Genomic DNA, 20,072 nt, shown 5'->3' with positions numbered 1-20,072 from the left:
GCTACTGGTTAGGCTTCCCAACTTGGATAATCCCTGGATAATCCGGGCATGGACTCAGCAGCATAATTTTAGTTCTAATGTTGCTTGCATGCGATGCCATGATTCATTCCCCAATGTAGCCTCACTCACTGAAACGCGCCGAACATCCGTACAAAAACAATTATTTTTAATTACCACAATAAACAAAACAAAACAAACAAACATAAAAACGTTTCCCCTGAAGAAAACGAGCGGCTGCATTCAACTATGTTTTGGTTGAAATTAAATAATTCCATTTGGCCGCAATTGTTCACGCGCTGGTACGTGCCCATCGTGCGCATTAACAACACTCCCGCTCGCACGAGTCCGTTACTCATCGCGTTCGGTTTAGCGCTTATCACAGCCACCGCCGCTGGTGAGCGTGAGTCAAAAAAAAAAAAAAAAAAAAAAAAAAAAACGACAGAAAACCAGTTCCGGTGCTGTGCTGGAGATGCGTCGAACAGAACGACGACCATGTTCGACACTCACCTGACTCGCTCGCTGACCACACACTCATTAGCATTCACCGTGAGCGCCTGGAAGCGGCCAGAACAAGCAGCGCCTGCTGGGCACGGCTCATTGCACACATCGGCGGGGACACGGTAAAACCGAGCGTATGGACAGAAGGTACGCCGATTTGCTTGACAATGAAAAGGGAAATCCTTCTGTCGCCCGCATCGGATGCACCCCGGGCGTGACGTCGCGGCTCGAACGCAGGCAACGCGGTAACCGGTTTCGCGTGCGACGGAAAGGCAGGGGTTTTCCGTTTTACCAGCGGAGCGAAAATCATGCATAAGCTAGCCGCAATCACCGTTTTCATACATTATTTATCAGCATCGATAAACCAGTTAATGTTAAGGCCGGTAAAGTAAGGATGCCATCATGACGATGAAGCGTTGCAAATTTGCTCGCTCCCACATTCAGTCGCCTGTCACGAGCGGCGCGGGAAATAATTAATTTCGTCCCATGATTAGGTTGTGTGTGTGTGTGTGTGTGGCACTCACCCATCAAAAGTCTGCGCTGAACGTGAATTGGAAATATTAATTACGATCCCGGCAACTGCTTCGCACCCTTTTCACCGCATCACGGCAACGAGTCCCGCACGCCGATTCATACCGGCAGCACGGGCTGAAGTCATACAAATGTGGCCAATTTGACACTCGCGTGTAAGATGTCCTTGTCCTTGCGGGGGACCTCTGGAGCTTCCGGGAAAATGATGGCAGGGAACAAAAATAGCCTACAGCCTTCTCGGGAACGATAAATGTCACACGCTGGGCTACGAATGGGGTTGTTTTGCTTCAAATTGAATGACATCGAAAGACGCTGCGTCGACAGGCTGGACGAGCACCTTACCTTGTTACAGTTGTGAATTTGAATTAGCAAAATCCAGCCATTACCGAGCCAGGTTTTACGCTCCCCAAATCCAAGCTTGCTTCTAAGATTTGGTTTCTTTCAGTGTGTCTACATTCCTAGAACTAATTTGAAATTTGGTCATTTCCGGTAAAAAAAATAGAACCTTTACGCGAAGCGTTTGTATTGATGGATCGCTCCAGTTGTTGTTGTTTAGGTCTATGCTGGCTCTCGGCATCTGTTCCTCTTCTTCTGTCCTTCGGTATCTGTTCCTAGCAAGAGAAATAACAATACAGTAATTATCCTTTTCCTTGCCCAATTACAAGCAATGTTTTCAGATTCACAGTATCCGATACTGATCCGAGTGTTGCTACCGTTTGCATTACAGGGTTTCCCACGATTTATTGGTCAGTTCCCATGATTTTTTTGGTGCGTTCCCACGATTTTTTGATCGTATCCCATAGATTTTTGTTTCGTTCCCATAATTGATTGGTATTTTCCGATTGGATATCAATACAATTCGACCAAAACATTCTGGGAAACGGCCAAAAAATCGTGGGAATGCACAAAAAAAAAAAAATGGGAATCCACCAAAAATTGATGGGAACCAACCAATAAATCGTGGGAAACCCTGTATCTGTTTTGATTTTTAGTCACCATAACAAACCCTGTCTTGGTGTTGGATCCAATCGCGGTGTTTTTGACCCACTTTTTGAATATATTGAATTTGGGCCTTAAAATGCTTTAGAAATGACCTTCGGGTGAAACAGAAACAAAAAGGCCAACATTGGTTCTCGATACACCTTTCCAAACGCCTGAAGGTATGCAATGCAAACAAGCTTTCATTGGATATTAGTTTTGAGCAATGGTTTTTCAGAGTCACCAAAACTACTCTTCTTCTTCTTCTTCTTCTTCTTCTTCTTCTTCTTCTTCTTCTTCTTCTTCTTCTTCTTCTTCTTCTTTGGCACAAAAACCGTTGTCGGTCAAGGCCTGCCTGTGCCCACTAGTGAAGTGAGCTTGGCTTTCAGTGACTTATTATTATCATAGCAGGAGAGTCAAGTCCTATGTATGGGGGCACGGTCTATTCGGGGCTTGAGCCTATGATGGGCACGTTGCTAAGTCTACAAAGACCACTATACCATACCGCCATCCGCTGTGCTACTGGGGCTTTCGTCACGAGCCCCATAGCATCATTTCTGTGTGAAAGTGGACCTCAACCCTTGGACCACACCGTCACCGACAAGATAGTAGCAGCTGCAGGACAGATGGTGGAGAAAAACATCAAGGCCATTATTCAAAGGGCAAGCGCCGAATTCACCACGCTAGCAGAACAAACACTCCCCCCAGTCACCAAACTCATCCCAATCGGTAGTCGCCCCTGGTACTGCCGCCCATCACAAATTGACTGGACCATCAAAAATCAGCTTCGGGCTGGTTGCAATAGTGTCATTGCTAACCGTCATTTGGCCGAACGACAACGCTGCAATATACCGAATTCACACCAAGGCACATGCTGCTGCATTCCTGGTCACACAGGTATCCAGGGAAACGAAATAGCAGACCGACTAGCCAACGCAGGACGTAATAACTCGGCCTGCTTCCATAACACTCCGTGATTTCATTCGACTTAGCAAAACCATCATCGTTAATAGCTGGAATGGTTATTGGGTTAGCAGCGGCCGCTCTTTTCTGAGAACCATCAATACCACAACACCACCATGGAAAGACCAACGCTAACCAAAACCACATTTGCAACAGACAATAAAATCAACGGATAGCTTTAAATAAACCGAGACTACCCGTTATAAGGTAACTGCAAGTCACAAATGGCTTGCAAAGAAGAATGTTAGATTTTAAGTACAGCATTAATCAACTGATTGAAAGAGGCGAATGAGGCGAATGAATGAAATATTCCACGACCTCGGTTAAAAATACTGCCGAAATCCGTCGGCTCTTTCGATTCTTGCTGATATGTCAGTTGAAAAATCCCAGTAGCCGAAAATCAGTACCATTTAAAACTGAAATATCAGTTAAATAAATATTTGAACCGAAACTCGGTGACACAACTTGCCGAGAACATACGTTAACACAGCTGTCACCGAGGTCGTCCGTCAAAATCGGAGCCAGCCGAGGATACCGAGCTTCACCATTTATCTGTCATTCACCATTCTGTTAATCTCGTGCTAATGAAACGAAATCTTTCGGAGTGATGTTGTGATGTAAAATTAAAAGTGTAAAAATATAAGTGAAAATGAGTCTCTCAGCGTGAAAAAACCGAGTATCAGTAGCGTGCATTCGAGCACGGGTATGGAACGGGATGGAGGCTAGGAAACTCCATCAGCGCACGCAACCGGTGCTTTTCAGAGCGTCGCTCGGAGCAGTCCCTATTGAAGGATCATATGTGGAAGCTAATCCGATTGGTTCAACCTTAGCCAGGCCGTTCAGACTTCCAGGATTCATTTCCGGTCACCTACACGAGTAAGTAAGTATCAACACTCGACCACGTAAAATCTAAACAGGGTTCACTCAGACTTGTTTCACTCTGCCCACTTTACAGAACCGTGCCTGTACCAGTGCCCGCTCCTTGCCCGGCTCGTTTTCCTGTACATATACCACATCCAAACGCTGTGCCCCATCCGGCGGTTGAGCCGACGCCTGTCCCTACGCTTCCCATCACACCAGAAATCTCATAAGAATAAGGTGACTTTCTGCCGTCCTGCTACAGTAAGGGGCACGATGGTGACATCATGCTGCAGAAGGTGCACACCGGCCATCTTCATGGGCTCAGACTGCTATGACTATTTCTCCCAGTAAATAATATTGTTTTTTTTTATGTTACCTAAATAAACCCACTTGATACGCAAATAAAACTACTAAAATAAAGATAAAATGTTTTTATATTTATGTGGATTTATTTTCAAGTCAGTCAGTAGTGCTTGAGCGTTATCAAAGAAAAATAACCGTTTGGATAAACCAAAACTCATGGAGGGAGACTCTTGCTTTTATGGCGTTTGTTAAGTGTGTAAATCAAATAAATAAAATTTCCTTTGAGTGTTAAATATTATGCCAACTGATAAAATTGAAGAATGTGTGGTACAAAAAAATGTCTCTAACCCTGTCCTGAATGTCACACAAACCTGACTGTGCCATGCGTTACCAAAGGCAACGGAAATAATAATTTCAAACTGTGCGCATTGCATACCTTGCGGCGCTTAGTAACGCAGTGATACAAAACAAAAAACTATCCGGTTGCCGTTACTGCGGACGAACAGACGGTCGAAGAATCGATCTCTTCTGTCCGATGTTTCCCTTCCTTTAAAGTTTACTTTAAAAACTTTTCAATCGATCCGCCTCACAAAGTAACAAGTTATTCGTTGGTTTTTTTTTGCACCGATAAGATTGCCACCCACTCACTATCCCTTTGCCGGCTGGGAGTGCTGACAACCGCCTGACGATGGCTGACGATTGAAGAAAGCCCAACAAGAAGCGATTACTTCACCTAGCCGGTTGGCCCACTGTAATGTGGCTGCTGTTGACTAAGCCTTGGTGGGGAGCAACTGTTCCCCGAGCAGCTTGTCAGTGGCTTGCCATCACGCATTATTCTTTTAGCGAGCCGCTCTAAACAGACGAAGGGATAGCAGCAAGCAGCAAACAGCCCGAAAAAAAAGATACCAAAGGAAAAAAAAACAAAAATAAAACAAATCACCTTCCCAAACCGAAACAGGGACATTGCCGATCAGACTGACTGGTTGTTTCGGTAGCGCTTGGCGTGGACTCCCACGCTGCTAGCTGACACAACAATACACTGCTCGTGACGACGAAGACGATCCAGCGCTGCTACCACCCGACAGCATGTGTGCGTGGGCCGACGAGTGTTTATCGAGAAGATTTAATTGACCGGATTAGGGGCTGCCGGACGGTCGGTCGGTTACCGGGCCGCTCGGAACCCAGCTCATTAACGTCAAACCGCGTACGATTGACTTCCTGGCGAGAGGCATTTCGGCCGGCGAGTGTATGGACTGATGCGATAAGAACGTGAACATAAACCAAACGCGTGCTGGAATTGAAGCGACGGCAGCGAAGCAGTTGACGAAGCGCCAGCATAATTGTCGCGTTGTCGAGCCGAGCGATTATCGACGGATTTTGCACTGACATTATGGGATAGGAAAATGATGTGGTAAAACACCCACACACACACACACACACACACACACACACACACACACACACACACACACACACACACACATATATACACACACACACACACACACACACACACACACACACACACACACACACACACACACAAGCGCATACATAAGTGGGTACAGAGTAGTGATGGGAAAAATGAAGATTTAGTCGGAATCGACTCCGGCTAGCTCCAAAGTTTTCTGGAATAGATTCCGGATAGTAGGCCCGGAATCAGTTTCCCGAATCGATTCCGGAATCGGCTCCGGAATTCGCTCCGGAATCAAAATCTGCTCCGACATCGGAATTGACTGAGAAATCAGAATTGGCTTTGAAACGGAGTCGGCTTTGGCATCTTCATAGGAATAAGCGTTTGGGTACAATGATGCTACGTGTTGATAGCGGCATAGGATCAAAATTTACTTGTAAATGATCTATTCACATGGAGATTCCCGGACTTATTTCGCTTCCCACACGTCTTATTTCATTTCAAAACGCTAATTCTCATTCATTTCTGAAGTCAAGCCTGATTTCCGTGACCGGAGCAAGTTGCGATTCCCAGGTCGATTCCGATTCCGGAGACGATTCTGATTCCGGAGCCGGTTTCGATCCTGGAATCGATTCCGGAGCCGATTCCGATTCTGGAATCGATTCCGGAGTCGATTCCGATTCGACCCGGAATCGGCTCCGGATTCAACTCCGGAATCGGCTCCGAATTCAACTCCGGAATCGGCTCCGGAACCAACTCTGGAATCGGCTCCGGACTCAACTCCGGAATCGGCTCCGGAACCAACTCCGGAATCGGCTCCGAAATCGACATCGGAATCGGAATCGATTCCAGCATCGGAATCGGCTCCGGAATTGATTCCGAACACGGAATCGCAATCGGGTAGGTCCGATTCCGAGCACCCACCACTAGTACAGAGGACAGTTAATGGAAGTTTTTTGTTTGTTTGTTTTTGTTTGTTTTTTTTGGAGTCGAATTTTAGCAAAAGTGCAACAGACGTAATTTAATCCCCGGCTATCCTTCCACTTTGAAGCGTTCTGTTCTCCCCCCCCCCCCCCTTCCCCCTTTTTTTCCTCCACCTCTCGCACGGCAATTCGAATCATCCCCCGTGGCTGCGCGCGGTTGCCTACGCATCAGGCGCATTTCCAAACGGGGGCAGGGGGGGGGGGGGGGGCGGAGCGCAAAACACACGGCTCAACAGCGATAAACAGCAATTAAATTATTTCATTTAAAGTTTGCTAATTTGCTGCGATTACCGCACACAGCGTATGATGGCCCCGAGCCCCCGAGCGGGATTTGGGGACGGGGGGAGGGCTACCGCCGCCGGGAGCTGGTAATTGGTCCCGGCCCCAAACGAACTTTCCCAAACGCCCCAGCATGCTCTCGGAAATGCGCCCTGCAAAACGGATTTTATGAAACATTTTCAAAAAAAAAACGTGCACGTGCCCGAAAAAACAGAGGCACAGAGGCGCACATGGTGGCAATTGGCGGTTTAACGGTGTGCTTTTTGGAATAAAAGCAGGAGCGTTTTAACGATTAATCTGTCCCAGCGCTCAAATGGGGTGACATCATCGGGTTCTCTCTTTTTTTTGTTGTTGTTGCTATTGGGCTCATTCAATGGGAAAACAAATTAATCTCCGTGCTGCTGTCCACACACTGCTGATGGTGATTGACCCACCGCCTTCACACCTTACCTTCTGTCGTGCGCGCTCTCTCTCAATCAATGAAATGATTGATGCTTCGATCTGATTCGATTGATCCGATCCGAGCGTAAAAAGCTTACACCGGGAAAGGAGGAAAATGGGAAAATTATTACCAGTATGACGGGCCGCCCTGTAACAATTACACCTCATGATGTGTGAGTGTTGCGCAAAATGGGATTTTTTTTTTTTGTTGCGTCCCTTACCAAAACGGTGCCGTAACGTAATTTGTCACATTTTGTAGCTTGTTAAGGTACGCCCATTTGCGCTAACGTACCGAACGGAGCGCTGGGACACGTTACGATACTTCCCATTTATGCTTTTTACCCCTTCCCCCCTCGTCTGGCCCTTTGCTCCAGCATCCCGAACGCGCGTGCTGACATATTTTAATGATACGTCTTTAAGAAGAAAGACACAAAACAATGTTCGTTGAAAAAAAAAACCAACGACCACGAAGTAATAGGAGCACACCGCCCCCGCTCCAAAACCCTTTTTGCCATCTACATAACGAAACAAAAAACAAATCACTCTTCCCCTTGCCCTTCCCTTGGGCCCTGGCTGCCACGTGCAGCGAAGGCGGTGGAGCGTGCAGAGTGGCGTTATGGTGAGTCGTTTGTTTTTGTGAAAGAAATTAATTAATCGAACCATTTCGGCGGGCCAGGTGCGCCAGGGCGGGTGTGTTAGCATTTTTCTTTCCTTCCGCGCTATTTCACACTTGTGTGTGTGTGTGTGTTTGCGACGCCGCTTAATAGCCGTGACAGTTGTGGCGCAAACACGGTGACGGTGGGTCAGCCGCGATCGATTAAGGGCGATGCGCGAAACGTCAACACCGAGTGCGTGCCCGGCCGAAGCGGGAGAGCGGAAGACAGTGAGGGGAGGCGGAGGGGGGGGGGGGAGGTAGTAAGGAAGGAGAAAAGGGATTATTATGGATGAAGGTTGCTGCTGTGTGTTGTTTTGTTGCAATCCGAGCGCTGCGCTTGGGACTCCGATTTGCATTTGGGCGGCACGCCTCGGCGTTAGGGACAGGGTTGTCAGATCGTTTCCTTAGATTATGTGGTTGGAGTTTGTTTTTACAATTATTTCTCATGACTATTGTTTTATTATCATTACTATTTTATCATTTTCAGAATTAATATAGTAATAATATTTTTTATTATTCGTACATGATTTTCGAACGTGTACTATTTTACGAACGCTATAAACTATTTTGAAATCCCGGCCAAATTGATGAGGCAAGTAAGAATGACTATGACCAACGTCACTTGCCAGGTGAAGGTGGACGGTAAACTCTCAGGCCTGCCACCAAAGGTCTGCACCAGGGGGACGAACTTGCCTGTCTCTTACAAGGTTTTCCAGGTCGGTTTCGAATGTAAACAATGTTATTCACCGCGTGCAAAATGCCATTCCACATCGATCTAACATTTCATGTCCATCAAAATGATTTTCAATTCCATCAGCATGCTTTTCAACACCACTCAAGCTGGATAGAGTTTGACAGTTCTTTGTTTTTGTGTTGAAAGTCATGTGTTAAAACTGTAATGTCATTTTAAAGCAAACACACCATTTGACAGCTGTTGAAAAACATCTTGAATGCGGTGAATAATTATGTCCACATTCCGAAGTGATTTGGAAAACGCTGTATTCAAATTGGCGCTAGAGAGGGCCATCCGGGACTCGAAGGTGGAAACTTCGGGAATTATCTTGTACAAGTCAACCCAGATCCTAGCATACGCTGATGATACAGATATCATTGGTCTGCGGCCCTCCTATGTAGCAGAAGCCTACCAAGGGATCGAGCAGGCAGCAGAGAACCTCGCATTGCAGATAAACGCGGTAACGACCAAACTGATGATGGCAACATCAGCAGCACTACCAACAACAAATCCAAACCTTTCGTAGGCGTGACGTACAGATTAGAGATGGGTTCTCCGGATCGTACCCACGGCTCCACTTCGGTTCTGGCAAGATTCGTTTCGATTTCAACTCCAGAGTAATGAAATAGCTAGCTTCGCTGGAATCGTCCGGAATCACCAGAATCGTCAGAATCGTTGAGAACCATCCGAAAATTTCCGAAATCGTCCAGAAACGTTGGAATTATCGATATCTTTGGAATCATCCGAAATCGTTGAAAAGTTTCGGAATCTCCTGGAATCGTCGGAATCGTGCGGAATTGCAGTCGACCAAGTGAGTGTGCGTACGACTTTGACAACATGCCCGTTATTCGTTCGATTCCTGAATGGACCTAGCCCTCATATCTAATATGGCTACAACAATAAGTTAAATTAAATAAGATTAGATTAGATAATTAGATTTATTAGATTAGATTAGATAATTTACATTTGATTGCTGTTCGATTGATTCGTTGTTTATTTTCATGTTCCTCTTCTATGGTTCTTATCTTCTTGATTGATGCTACATATTCTCTTTTTTGTTTTTTGTTTTTATCTTTACTGAAATTATTGATTAAACCTTCGTTTGTTTTCTATTTACTGAGCAAGCGCCCCAAACGATCGAGTTTGGGGTTTACCTTACAAAAACACAAAAACAAAAACAAAATGTCGTTAGAACGTTAGAAAGATTAGATACTAAAGGTAAATGCATCTCAGGACAGGCAAATGCAGAGAAGCATTAGGACGTTTTTCCGCGAAATAGTACCAGTTGGCTTGAAATCAATACGCGCGGGAATGTGTTAGACAGCCCTGGCGCATCGAATCGAGCTGGTTAGCGCAAGACGTGCGGGCCCCGTACACACCGTTAACTACCGCGTGTGTTTACGATGTTCGAAAATAAAGTAAAAAAAAACACTCACACTTACACCACAATCGCAACCCGCGGGGATGAGGGTGCTACCGGGAATGGGGATCGTTTTGTTTCGATTGGTGTGTGTGTGTGTTTGGGGGTTTTTGTTGCCGATTTGGGTTGTTGTTTTTATTTCATTTTCAACCATGCTCGCGGCTCGTTTCGGCGGGCATAAAACGTTACGAGCTACCAATTCGATTAGCTACCAGCCTGCAGCACGGTACAGGTTTAACAGTGTTTCAGTTTCGTCAACGTTGCACGTGGGTGTGTGTGTGTGTGGGGGGGGTTGCGCTGAAGCCCCTCTCCCCCATTCGAACGCAATCGATCGCGCGAAACTAATCTCCGCTTCGAAAGTGCTCCAGTTACCGATGGGGAGTTGGCATGCAGTCCAGTCCGCTGCGTCTGCGTGTTTGTCGTAGTTGTGGCTGTTGTTTTGCTGATGCTAGATTTTGTGCGGCTCTTTCTTCCTTTCCGAAACAGCGACCGGCCGGCGGCCGTAGTGCCACAAGGCACACAACAGGTTGATGAATGGATGCCGCTTTTGGATGCCGTTTTCCTTCGGCCAACCACATTCCCGCGTGAAGGTGAAGGTGTCCTTTCGGGTGTGTAAAGCCTGCCCCGATTGGAAGGGGGAAGGAGGATGGCTGGATGTGGGATTGGATCCGGTCGGTGCGATCGGTGCGCTCGAATTCGTTTGTCAAATATCAATCATTGCAGCGATTAACCGGTGACCCTACCAAAAATCCATTTCCACTGCCCGCCGGTCCGATGCCCTTGAGTGTGGGCCGGACCGGTCGGCCCTGGGGTGACGGCACGTGAGGCCGAACGGTCAATCCTGGCCGAGGACACGCGAGGAGCAGCAGCGGGACCGCTTGGACGGTCTGAATGGGCAAAGTTTTCAATTCAATTTTCATCCCTCGCGAAGGTCAGCGAGAAGGCGGTGAGCCTAGAAAACGGCAGGGCGAGTAAAGCATCCTGAGCCTGCCAGTGAAAAACGCCGCAAGGCCTCTCCAGCGACAGCTTGTGCAACTTTTGTGCCGTCTCACTGTAGAAACCGGCGTGGCCAAAAAAAAAAAAATAATCGCGATTGCTGTAATGTCGCTAAGAAACTGAGCGCAACGATCAACTGGGCAAATATCTTCTCCGCAAGTGGACACAATCCTCACCACGCCGCGCCGTGTTTGCGCCGTTCAGGGATGGGCAGTTGAAAAAACAAAACCCCTTTCAATGGAGACGAGAGGGACAAAAAAATGGCAACGAGACACACCAGCGACGTAAAAATAATAATAAAAAATGACAGCCCCGGTAATAGAAGTAATGCTGGGCGGTTAAATTAAAACTGGTAGGCAACCAAAACGCAGCGCAGACAACAGCGCAAAAACCACCGCCACCAGAGTGCTTTAAGAGATGGGTTGGTTTTTTTTTGTTGTTGCGTTGGTTTTCGTTGTGTTTGATGATTCCACTCTCCAGCCCCGGGAACGGCAGGAGGGGCAAATTATGGGGACGAATTTCTGCACTAATTAGTTAATGGCCATCCTCAGGGGAGATGGGCCGGCGGGAAGGGGGCAGGGGTGGAGGTGCAGTGGGCTTCTAAAATCCTGACATCCAATGGTTTCTTAATTGTGTGTGTTTTTGTGTGTGTGCGTGGTTTTGTTTATTCCTTCCCTGGCCCTGGCACCGCAACATTTTGCTGTGGTCGAGAAAGAGTTGAAAGGATGATCCCGCCAGCTATCGAGTTACTTGTTTTTTTTGTTGTTGTTATTATTTTGATGGGTGTTTTCGTAGTTGGATTTTTTGTATGTTTCAGCAAGTGTCAGCAACCCTTGAAGGTGATGGCTACCCGGTCATGATGGTTTTGGTAGAGGTTTAATTGAATTTATCATTTGTGCATCAATCTATATAGCGCAAAGAAATTGGCTTTTCCCAATGGAAGTAGGTCATATCTGACGATGAAGGGTTGTTCCGGACAACACCGGATGACGTCCGATTCCGAACGACGGATTGCTTTGGACGACTCTGGATTACTCTGGACGGCTTCGGATGACTCCAGACAGCTTCGAATGGCTCCAGATAACTCCGAATGACTCCGGACGACTCCGGATGACTCGGGACGATTCCAGAAGACTCCGCAACAGGACGACTCCAGATGACTCCGGACAACTCTAAATTATTCCAGACGAGTCGGGATGACTCCGGACGATTCCAGACGACTTCAACACTGGACGACTCCAGATGACTCCGGAAAACTCCGGATGACTCCGGACGATTCCAGACGATTCCGACACCGGGCGACTTCGAATGACTAGGGATTACTCTGGATGACTTCGGATGACTCCAGAAAGCTCCAAATGGCTCTGGGCAGCTTCGAATGGTTTACTCCGAATGACTCCGGACGACTCCGGATGACTCCGGACGTTTGCAGAAGACTCCGTAACAGGACGACGTCGGATGACTCCGGACTACTCTGAATTACTCCAGAGAACTTGGGATGACTCCGGACGATTCCAGACGACTCTGACACTGGACGACTCCAGATGACTCCGTAAAACTCCGGATGACTCCAGACGATTCCGACACCAGCCAACTACGAATGACTCCGGATGACTCTGGATAGCTCCAGATAGCTCCGAATGGCTCTGGGCAGCTTCGAATAATTCCAGACAACTTCGAAAGATTCAGGACGACTCCGAATGACTCCAGACGATTCCAGAAGACTCCGCAACAGGACGACTCCGGATGACTCCGGACAACTCTGAATCACTCCTAGACGACTCGGGATGACGATTCCAGATGACTCCGACACTGGACGACTCCAGATGACTCCAGAGAACTCCGCATTACTCCGGAAGATTTCAGACGATTCCGACACTGGATAACTCCAATTGCCTCCGGATGACTCTGGACGGCTTCGGATGACTCCGGACAGCTCCGAATGGTTCCGGGCAGCTTCCAGACGAATCCAAACGCAGCATCTCTAGATAATGCTGGGGGATTTACCTTCCGGAGTCGGTTTCGAAATTTTCGGAGTTTCATCGGAGTCGACTCCGGGTTAGCTTCAACAGAAGACTCTTCTTTTTGTTTCAGTTCTGAAATCTGTTTACTAGCGTAAACGATTCTTCCAGAATCATTAACATAGACACATTGTTAACCAGTTCTACCTCTTGTCTGTTCATGCGAAGGGTTAACGCACCACATCAAACTGCCCAGTCACCTTGATGAAGCGTGCCGAAATTGGCTGGTGGCATCTTTCGTAGGGCGCTGCTTATGTCAACTTTTTACCGCACCCGGGGCTTTAAAACTGTCCGTCATTCTTTGGATGTCTTGGTGCGTGTCGGGTGTGTTTGTGTGTGCGTGCGCTCGGGGTTGATAAGCAATAAAAAAAAAGGAAAAAAGGGAACAATATAACTAAGCTCGGAAGATTCCCCGATACCTTCATTGGTGTTGTCAGCTGACGGTGAAGAAGCCGCGCGAAGAAACGATTAGATTAAATAACTCTTCAGCCTCGCGCATTTAAGCTTTTGTCGGTTTTCCTTTTTTTTCGCTCTCGTTGCAATCCCTTCACCAATGGAAAATGACACGCGACAATATTGTTCCTGCCTATCTCGGGGCAAAACTGTGCTGCCGTTGAAGAAATTGCGCCAAGGGCCCGGGACAGGCCTCGGGTATTCTGCGGCCTGCGTTCTTTTTCCCGCGCTCCTTGCGTCTCTCTGTCAACTCAATTAATGATCAAGCGTTTTTTTTTGTTATTGCCGCTCCAGCAGCCAACACAGAGGCCTGTCACGGAAACTTTCCATGCCTCTCTCTCTCTCTCTGTGGGTGGCGGGTTTTTGGCGTGTCGATTTTGCCAATTTCACTATATCTTTAATTTTGGTTTCGCTCTGTTCGCGCGCACACACTTTTCTTTGGCGGAAAGTTTTCACTCCTTTTTTTGTTTTTTTGGTGGCGAGCACGAGGATGACGAAGTGATTTTGGATTTTTTTTCCTCTCGTCCAGGCGTGGTGGCACCCATAAGGTGCCAACAAGCGGTGGTACCGGATGATGGTGATTGAAAATTGCCGCCCCAAAAGCGGTACAGACAGCGAAAGGCTTGCAGGAAACCCCATCCTTGGGACGTCTTTTTATGTTGCATGATACTGTTCCTTTTTCGCGAGCGGCCCATAGAAAGGATACAGCTGCCACATACTCGCACACACATACACAGCACACAGTTGATTCGATTAAGCGTTGGATTCCATTTGCCGATTGCGTTCGCTTCAGTGCACGTGTCCGCTTGCGAGCGTGCGAGAGCTGAAGGAATCTAATAAAGTGCATCCCGCATTAAAAAGCCATTTTCCACCGTCACACATTTTAACTTTGCCCTCTCATTGGTAGGGACAGGCAAATGCTGCCCCGGGAAGGGGTGAAACGGGGGGACCTGTGCCTGCTTCGGATGGAATGTTCTTTTTCGCGGAAACGCATAAATTCTGTACGTGAATTGGAGAAGTAAATTACGTGACAGCTACTTGAGACAGAGAGCAAGCGAAGTTCGTCCGAGAAAGTCATCGCTTGAGACGGCGCGAAATGAATCAAACGGGAATTTTAAATGAGTTTCCAGTTTCCTCACGGATCGAATTTTCGATAATGATCAGTAATTACCGGAACGGTTTCGGCGGAGCTGTTAGCTCATTAAAACAGGTGGAAGCGGGAAAATGCCTGTTCTTGCTTTGCGACTATTGTTGGCGTATTTTCCCACTAAGAGCATTATCACGCATGCATGACACAGAATGTGGTGGATTACTTGAACGAGCACTATCTGCAAGTCAAGTCTTACCGAGACGCACTTCCCAGAAGCTGGCACTGTACACGGTTTCGGTAAAACCACACACTTCCGGTCACATAAAACGTCAGGACCAGGTGCGGCAGGGCGTGTGTTTTTATGTGCCTGTGGATAATTTATTAACTTGAAGTAAATTGGAAGATTTATTCGTTTCCGAACGTGTATTTTGCAATGCACTGGACAAAAGGTTTTGGAGTTCGTCGTCGTGGATGAGCATTTTATTGCAGCATCCAGGATGACCCGTAGGACGGTACGACTTCTGGTCCTGACTCTATTGTCCGTTCCGATGTACGGACACTTTTCACACTGTTCACACTCCTGCTGCTGCCAGTGCATTCTCGGGGGGAAATTGGAAACTACTTCTGAGGCTTCTGTTTTTTTCCTGTATTGCTGTATCGTCTCCCGCTCCCAGCAATCTCAGCCCAAACTCCTGCCCTGACCTGACCTAGTTCGGTTGAGGGAAAACTAAATTGCCAGCATTTATCATGACCTGCCGAGCTCGTTGGTGTCTTCGAAGGTGTGGGACGCTGTGGGTCAAACTTTTTTCGACCAAAGCACTACAATTAAACGTCCCGCCCGGAGTGGAGTGGGTTTGTACAGTGTGCATACCGGAGCATGTTAGTGCGCTGCTCGTATCTGCTTGTTTACAGTAATGGAGAGAAAAAAAATACTACCGACCGAGATATCCAGCCACCCGATGAACCGAGGGGCAGTTGAAAGTGTTGAAAGTGACCACGCATGGCAAGCCTACCATATCTCGGCCTTCCACTTCACCTTCCTCCCGGGTTCCTGAGCATCTTCCGAAAAAGGGGTTTTGTTCGTTTTACTAAGGCAGCGTACATCGGACTGGTTGCGAAAGTCAAGGTAACGCGCGTGCTAAATGTCGCCGTACGTGACGTGACGTAACAGACTTGCACCGCTCCTTTTGAACGGAGCAAACGCAGGCGATGATCCGGAAGGTACGGCCGCGGTACAGTTGTTGTACACTTTCGCGGACACTGCTATGGGCATCGCATACCGGTCGGTGGTTTCCTGGGGTGGGTTGGACTTTGACGCCCCACGCTACGGTACGCTGGGAAAGCGATTCTACCGAGTGGTGGTAGGTGTTTGTGTGTGTGTGTGTGTGTGTTCGACAATATTTCTGGCAATTTGGTAATAGCAACCATTTGAGTGTGTACGTACTTTTGTTTTGTCTATAGTAGTGAATGTTTTGGTTTTTAGTGTAACGAAATAATTCCTAGTGTCTTCGTTATCATACCGGATATCGTACTTGCACGAAATACCGCATTCCAGAGACTTCAAAGGTTCCAAATATCAGATTTGCGCCTACAACGCTCTTCTACCTACTTAAATCTCGGACGGACGTTTTCAACTTCTCCAATACGAAACTCCCAACATGCTGACAGTCGACTTATGGATTACGAGGACTGCTGTGGCCTAAAACTCTCAGGCATGGAAATGAATCCTTTTAAACTGGTTAGTTTTGTGTCTTACACAAAAGTTTTGTGTGTTCAAACCTAGAATGGACCGTCTCCCCGTAGCAAGGATTGGCTATCTGTGTAGTAATGAATTAAGTCTCGAAAGCCTGTATAGGACATGCCGCGTAGGACGTTACGTCAACTAGAAGAAGAAGAATTATCAAAATGTATTATGGCTGCAAATAGCCATATTTTACTCTCTAGGATATTCGAGTTACGTTGATGTCTTCGTATTTGTGCGTCCAAAAACCGCCAATCCAAAACGTTCATTGATCTTTATCTCAGAACTTCTGAGCACGATTGTACGAAACTTATAGGTGATCATTGGGGAGCAAAACTAAGCTTACTCTAGTTTCTGCGGTACAAACGCAATGATATCCCCTTACTAGCAGGCCTTCGTCTAACGTGCAATGCTGTGGCTGGTCTAGCGGTCGAATCAATTATTGTAGCCATACAATGGTAAAATAATCTTACATAATCCATGTTGTCGAAGAAAAAATCTCCTTCATGTCCTAAATATGATACCTAAATCTTCTAAAAACAAACTTCAAAGCTATGGCATTACCCGTAGAAATGGGTCAGACATTCTTCACACATTCAAAGCTAAATCTTCATAAAACTAACTTCAATTTCTTGTAGGAATTCAGCGTAGACATTTGTCAGACATTCTTCAGACGTCCTGCTCCAACACTCAAAAAAAAAAACATTAAAAAAATCTGACATTATTGGTAGAAATTTCTCAGACATTCTTTCGGGGTCACCGCAGTAAAGCAACTGGCACATTAGATAACAGCCCACGTTTATGTCACCGACCATCAGCACGCCCAGCAGTAGGTCACAGACGCACTTTTGCGCTCTGCCCTGCGGTCATCTAGTGCTGTGCTCGTTTTTTTACCCGTGCCCCAAAATGGAGCCTACCGAGCACGGTTGTCGCAATTGCACTAACTGTGGTAAAACAGTGTTCATCACACGAAAAACCAAAAAAAAAAAAAGCTCAACTAAGGTGTGCCCCGCATGACATTAGCCGGACAGATGTACCTACACGCGGAGCATGATTCTGCCGCTTTAATTTGCTTGCGGGGCCGTTGCCGGATGATAACATGACGATGACGTCCGAGCACAGCTTTCGGGGATGCTTCAAATTATAATGGATTTTCGTGTAACCTCATTAAACACGTTTAACTGCTCGCCCGCTAATGATGTTCGGTGCGTGCTGGCCAGGAAGCCACAGTTTTAAGGCTCGCCAGTCGGCCGTCCCTGCCGTCACAGTGGGATTTGTTTGCAGAGATGTAGTTGTTGTTTTGTTTTGTTTTTTTTTTAATGTTGTTGTTACTCTACCTTGCTGACTGGGTTGTTCTTGCTGCGGCACTTCACGCCAGAGCAGATGAGCGCTAGCAAAGTGCTCACCCTGCTGTCTGATCTGATGAAAGTAAGAGCACCGACCCCGTTCGGTCGATAAACATTTGATGAGTCTCACCATTAGGGACCGCGTTGACGAAATGACGGCCCTGCGTCGAGAATAATTAACCGGTCAGGCTTGATGTGTGTGTGTGTGTGTGTGTGTGTGTGTGTGTGTGTGTGTGTGTGTGTGTGTGTGTGTGTGTGTGTGTGGCTGAAACATCCGCACCAGCTCCAGGTGAAAGGTGACCTCGGGAGCGCGACTGGCCTTGAACTCCAGAGCCCGGTTCAACTTCCCTTCGTCGGTGGCGGAAGGCGTTTTTATGTACACCTTGCTTGCTTCCAATCTTTCCAGCGGTGTCGCGGCTTACGTCACCCCATCAATCCCGTGAGATTTGGTAAGAAGCAAAGTATTTAAGCGTCCCAAAAAAAAAAAAAATAATGAAAAAAAACCCTGCGTTCGCTTCGCTTTGCGCGAGTGCGTGCAAAATTCTATCATCCACGCGGGCCATTGCGCTCCCCGTAACGCAGTTTAATTGACTTTCGCAAAACGTAGCCAATTGCTGCGGGGGGGGGGGCGTTGTGACAAATGTATATATGAAAATGAGAGCGCCGGTGAAAGGCACGAGGGCCGGGGACGGTGCAGCTCCGTTTTCGGGGAAGGGAGCCGCTCGGAGACACAATCACAGCTTCCTGCGTTTATATGCATGAAAAACGCATCGGACCGCATCGGAGATTAGCTTACGAAACGCCGGGCCGGGTGGTGGCGCTGGTCGATTGGTCCGGCTTTGGGGGGATGGGGGAGAGGGCGTTTTCTTTGGCTGTTGTTTTGCGCTCCCTCGCTTATCAAACCTTCCTCCTTTTTCAGGCTGTTTTTTCATTCGGCTTTCCATTCGGAAATGCATCGGCGCTGGTGCGTAATAGTCGGTATGAGGTGGTGTGGCCGTATTGCTTACGTGTGGGTCCAGCAAACAGTTGGACAGCTTTTATGGTCAAGAAAGCCTGTACTGTTTTCTGCTGAGAAGTGTGCTCCTACTGGCAGAATTTCTTACAAGCACGAGCCACGAACGCGAAACGCGAGTTAACACCAATTATATTTGCGTATATACACGCAAAGTACATAGGATTGATAGGTTATATCTAAGCGAACGTTTCTAATAAAAATGAATCTGTAAGTAGAATCTAAGTGGAACAGACGTTCTTATTAGAGTATCCGAATCCTATACACTCGCGCATCGTCAATGGAAGTGATCGGCACTAGCGCCGTTCTAAACCTGCCCAGCTAGCGCCCATTCATCCGCCCCAAGGGTTGCCAATTAACCCGCCTTATGCGCAGCCTTTTATCGCATTATTGGAAACCCCTTCAATCCCTCTACCCCGCGGCCCATTTCAATGGCAATATCGGCACCGACCCGGGGAGATGACACGTAATAGCTGCTGCCCTTTCGCGAACCCGTGTGCGATAATTCCACTTGATGCAGACGAGTCAGAATTCAAGGGAACCCATAAACGGTTAACGGGGGCCCGTGCCAGCACTCGACACGCTCCCGGCCATATTAATAACGGTGGTGGTGGTTTTATGGAAAAATTTAAATACAGAAGAAAAAAAGACTCACCCACACAACACCCAGAATGAAGTTCCCATTTTCCCTTTGTGGTCTTCCTGCTCCAGCCAGGAAGTACAACGGTGGCTTTCGCTTTACGCCTGCCACCTTGGCCGGGCAACAGCTGCGCTTTTGCTGGCAAGGTGCGTCGTTTTGCATTATTTTACGACGATTGGTTTGGCCGCACGCCTTTTGTGTATCTGTGCGTTGTGTGCATCTTTGAATGGTGCAAATTTTACGACCCGCCCCGTTGCTCGATCTTCACGGGGGCCACATTCGGTGTCAAAGCGTTACGCGCGTTAGCGACAGATTAAGTCTCCGTTTTATTGGCCGGGCGATGATCGCTGTGGGGATAGCGCACAGCCGGCAGATTGTGTGCACACCGAACGTGTCGAAAGCAGCACCGGGCCACCACCTTGCCCGCCCGCAGGTGCTCCATTTTAATGTCCTCCCGCTTGAAGGATGTTTGGCCGCTTGTTTTGATGTGCGTGGCACACAGGTGGAAAGCGTCGCAAGCGGCGTGGTAGAATTCAAACTCGAAGCACTCGAGGGTCGAAAAACATCTTCATCTCGTGCGCTGCTCGTAGCGTACAGCAGCAATTGGCACCTACGCAAAACAAAAACAAAAGTACACAAAAATAGAAGCTACGCAAGTACGGGAGCTCGGGGCAACCATGCCACCCTGTAAGGTCGAACTCGAAGGCTGCATGC

The 20,072-nt window shown here is 47.5% G+C and overlaps 1 protein-coding gene across 2 annotated transcripts in view; it reads right to left on the bottom strand.

The window, feature by feature from the left end:
* LOC120961686 (uncharacterized) overlaps window positions 1–20,072 on the bottom strand; it is a 395,308-nt gene that overhangs the window by 49,725 nt on the left and 325,511 nt on the right. The gene's annotated exons all lie outside the window — the stretch shown is intronic.

The sequence above is a fragment of the Anopheles coluzzii genome, chromosome X (genome assembly GCF_943734685.1).
Source record: "Anopheles coluzzii chromosome X, AcolN3, whole genome shotgun sequence".
NCBI lineage: Eukaryota > Metazoa > Arthropoda > Insecta > Diptera > Culicidae > Anopheles > Anopheles coluzzii.
Note: the sequence above shows the minus strand (reverse complement) of the source record. Positions and strands in the feature narration are given on the sequence as shown.